The following is a 4,785-nucleotide window of genomic DNA, read 5'->3' as shown; positions in this document are numbered from 1 at the left end:
TGTTGAATCACAGCGTGTATACACACACATATATATATATATATATATATGTATGTATATATATATATATATATATATATATATATATATATATATATATGTATTAGATGAAAGTGTTCACCAAATGGATTTCAATTAATAGAGCATGTTAATGAAGGAGTCAAGCTGTCTTTGTTTGGTTGTGTTTGATTCACAAATATTTTATACATGCCTATAGTCTCAGGTTTAATGGATGAGTGGGAGTCTAGGGAACATTATCACGTTTGACTTTTTCCATGTCTACATAAGAATAAAAACTATTTTTACATATGGATCTTGGATCTTCATTTTAAACAAATATTAGTGTATGTGGGTGTGGGTGTGTATATACATATATATATATATATATATATATATATATATATATATATATATATATATATATATATATATATATATATATATATATATATATATATATATATATATATATATATATATATATTCACTGGATGGATAAATATCATTCAAGATCTTAAAGTGTGTTTCTTTTGTTTTAGGATTGACAGGGAGTTTCAACTTTTAAATATTCAGTTCTAATCTTATTAACTTCTGTTTCAGAGAATTTTTGGACAATGGAGTGTGTATTTGGTATTATAGGAAATAATATTTTCTTAGTGATTTATTTGGTATATTTTTTTCTCAAAAATGTGTAATGTGGAGAAGGTAGAGGCTGGCAAATTCTCCATATCCATGTTTTCAATCTGTTGCTTAACAGCTTGAGGAATTGCTTTAAAAATCTTTTTAAATTCTGATCTTCGACATGAAATGTAGCGAGCACAGAAATTTTCAAAGGAAAGCAGTTGCCCTGATCATCCATTAGGTGGCGTAGTGACCACACTCCTTTATCCATCCAGTTCTGCAAGAAGATTGATTTTCTGTTACAAGAAAATATCTGTTATTCCATATTGGGGATTGATGTGGTGTAAAATTATGTTTGTAAGTTTCCAGCTGAGCAGGACTTTGTTTATGAAAAGATGATAATTTAACTGGCAATTTATCAACATTGAAATCACACCTAAGAACAAATTCAATGCCTCCCATTTTTTCAAAAACACCTTTGGACATACAAAACCAGATGCTATTATTTTCTATTAGGAAAGCTCTTAACCATTTAACTTTAAGTACAGCATTTAAACACTCAAAATCAATTGCTTCAAGTCCACCTTCTTTATATTCTTTCACAATCTTAGATTTTTTTCATATAGTGGACTCTGTTTCTCCAAATAAAATTACAATTTATTTGGTTTATTGTTTTTATTAATTTGTCTGGTATAGCCAAAGAATATGCTGGATAAATGCACCTTGCTAAAGACTCCATTTTAGTTAAAAAAATAAAATAAAAAAATGGATAGATCTCGTTGCAGCCAAGAATTCAATTTGAGTTTACATTGTTCAATTTTGGTTTGGATATTTAACAATTCACTTGTAGCAGCATCTTTAGTTATATTTAATACCCAGGTATTACACACAAGATTTAATCGGGATGTTATATGCTTCTGTGAGGTTACAATCATGTATTGCCAAGTTCACATTTAGTTCGATTAAGTTCAAACCAGATGCTTCAGAGAAGGTATCAACCAGTTTTAGTACTTCTGGAATTTGTTCCATATTCTTAAGAAATATTGTTGTGTCATCTGCGAGTTAACTGATCACCAGTTGTTCATTGAAAATACTTAATTTTTCCATTTTTTAATTCTTTAACATAATGGCCAAAATTTCAACAGTCATTATAAATAGGAAAGGTGAAATACTGTATCCTTGCTCTACTCCCCTATTCACGGAAAAGCGTGGTGTGGTAACGGTTCGGAGTATCACCGTACTCGTAGTATCTATTAAAAAGTTTCAATTATCCCACAAAATTTTGGTCCAAACCCATATACACGCAGCACATCAAAAAAGAATTTGTGTTCTAATTTATCAAAAGCCTTTTGGAAGTCAAGAAAAAGTATGAATCCCTGGTCTTCTATTTCATCCTTGTAGTCTAGAAGGTCTTTTATTAATCTGACGTTGTTATGTATTGATCTTTTGTTTACAAAACCTGATTGTGATTCACTTATAATAGTATCGAATTTGTTTTTAAGTCTATTCGTGTAAATATATGTTAGCAGTTTATAGTCATTATTTAAAAGAGTAATGGGGTGATAGTTTTCTATTAGTTTAGTATTTTTTCACGGTTTAGGGATTAGAGTGATGATACCCTGTTTCATGCTTGTTGGTACGGATGAATTGTTTATTGTCTCTCTTATGCTGCGTTCTCACCAAAAGCGAGGGACGGCGATTCGGCGGCGCGTTTGCATTGTAGTCAATGGAGTTCGCGCGCAACGGAACGAAAGTGCGTGGGGCGGCGCGGCGCGGCGCGGCGGACGCGTTTCGCGCGTTGGGACGCGGTGCGCAGCAGCGAAAATCCGCACATTCGCGACGAAAATCCGCACATTCGCATATTTGTCAAAGTTCAAAAAATGTAACTTTTTTCGCGTTTCGCCTCGCGGTAGCCAATCGGCTTCGACTACGGACCACGTCACACACAGCGTCCTCTCTATTGTCACCCCGAGCGCAACAACACGGCCACCCGTGACAGAATGATGATCAAGAAAGTGCTGGTAAGTCTGTTTACTTGCTTTTGAACTGTACCGAGTTAGCAGGAATGCTTATTATTAAGGCCAAAGCTATTTTTAGCTCAAATGCCGGCCGCCCGATTGCCACTAAAAAAAGCGAAAGTGCTATCACGTACCTCACAAAAGGAGAAAATAGTGCCATGGCTGTTTAGTCCCAGGAAAGAAGTGAAAGTAGTTAGCGGTGCTCACTTTTTGTTGACTCGCTAAAGTTCTCCACTTCCTTGTTCACCAAGGGAAACGAAAGCGCGAATGAGCGGCAACCGTTCCAAAAACACTCTAAGCGGTGAAACGCTCGCGAATGAAGCGTTCCAGTTCGCCTTTTCGGATTTGGTGAGAACGTAGCATTATGCAGACGTGTGCTTATAACAATTTTATAGACAAATGATACTATTTATAGTCACGTGGAGGTTGGGTGGGTGGGGGTTTCGCGAGATGTTTTCTTCTTACTGGGGGGGGGCATGACAGAAAATAATTGAAAATAACTGCTCTAAACACACAAAAAAGTAGATTCCGAAGTGAATCCCAAAAATGTTTGTAAAAATTACCAGTTGTCATGTTTTGGTTCTGTGGGGGTGGGATTTTGTTTTCTTTTGGTGTTTTTGGTTATTTGTCATTTATTCCTTGTCTCTTCCCTTGTCTCGTTATGTCTAACCACATCCACCTGAGTGTGTCTTTCCTTCCCAGTGTGTTGACCAATCAGCTCCCCAAGCCTCTTGTATCTTGCCCAGGTGTCTGTTGTTATCTTGTTACCATGTGTATTTCGTTACCCTGCTTTGTTTCAGTTCTTGTTGAGTCATTGTTGCTGTTGTTGTCCCAGTCATCCCATGTTGTCCATGCCATGCCTTGTTGCCCTCGTGTTTTTGTCGCTATAGTTTGTTTTTTGACCTTGTTAATTTTATTTTGCCATAGTACCTTGTTTACCTTTTTCTGAATTAAATCCCCTTTTTACTTGCATCCTTGCCTTGCCCGGTTTTTGTTGCCCCCTGCATTTGGGTCCTGCCTCTGACACCCTCCCAACGTGACACCAGTCAAACCATTTGTACCTGGAGAACGGTCTATTTTAAGACACTTAATTGCCTTATCAAGTTCAGTTCTATATCTTTTTCACAATCCTCTTTAAAATCTTTATCAATCTGTGGAATATGTTGTTTAATTTGTTTAAGAAGGCTTTCTGCCGAGTAGGATGAGGTGTATGGTCATTTCTTTTGCAATAGATTTTTCATGAGAGCACTCCTCCCCGTTAATGATGTTATTGCCTGTTGTTCTTGTCTTGTTTTTTCTAGTCTGCAAAAGTAAGCAGTATTGTTTTCACCATCCTCCATCCACTTCGCGTGATCTTATATAGGCTCATCGGGGTTTTCTTATATTTTATCCAACTTTTCTTGTAGGTACAAAAGTCTGTTGTGTGTTGTTATCGGATATTGTAGCGTGTAAGGTAATTGAAAGTATATCTTTAATAACCCCTTCCTCTTCCGTATTATTTTTCTTTTTTAACTGTTTACTGTAAGTGATGGAATATTGGTGGATTTTGTATTTCAAAAATTCCCATTTTTGGTTAAATGATACCAAAGATTCGTCTTCAAGAACATCTCGTATAAGGTTGTCAATGCCTTGACAAAAGTCATTATAATGCAATAATGTAGAGTTAAATTTCCATTATCCACTTCTTCTGTAGGTTTGTGCGACAGGTGTCATCTCTAACGTCACACAACAGTGATCAGTAAGAGGTGCTGGTAGTACTTCACAATTTAAGATTTGATAAAGTATCATATCACTGACTAACCAGTAGTCAAGTTTAGATTTTGCTGACCCATCTGGTTTGAACCAAGAATATTGTCTCTTATCTGAATATTTATGTCTCCATGGATCTGTTAGATTCAAGGATTCACAGTATTCAGATGACATAGCATTAAGATGTATAGAATTATGCCCTGCGATTGGCTGGCAACTAGTCCAGGGTGTCCCCCGCCTACTGCCCAGAGCCAGCTGAGATAGGCGCCAGCACCCCCCGCGACCCTTGTGAGGAATAAGCGGTCAAGAAAATGGATGGATGGATGGATGTATAGAATTATATCTGTTGAGCCAGTTGTCATTTACCATATTCCATTCTCCTCCTAAAATAATGTTT

The 4,785-nt window shown here is 36.3% G+C and overlaps 1 protein-coding gene across 1 annotated transcript in view; it reads left to right on the top strand.

Annotated features, from left to right (window-relative positions):
• Positions 1-4,785, top strand: part of LOC144023630 (cystatin-B-like) — a 30,302-nt gene that overhangs the window by 23,917 nt on the left and 1,600 nt on the right. The window lies entirely within an intron of this gene.

Source organism: Festucalex cinctus, chromosome 8, assembly GCF_051991245.1.
Source record: "Festucalex cinctus isolate MCC-2025b chromosome 8, RoL_Fcin_1.0, whole genome shotgun sequence".
In the NCBI taxonomy this organism is placed as follows: Eukaryota; Metazoa; Chordata; class Actinopteri; order Syngnathiformes; family Syngnathidae; genus Festucalex; species Festucalex cinctus.
The sequence above is the reverse complement of the archived record's forward strand: the minus strand, read 5'-3'. Positions and strand labels throughout refer to the sequence as shown.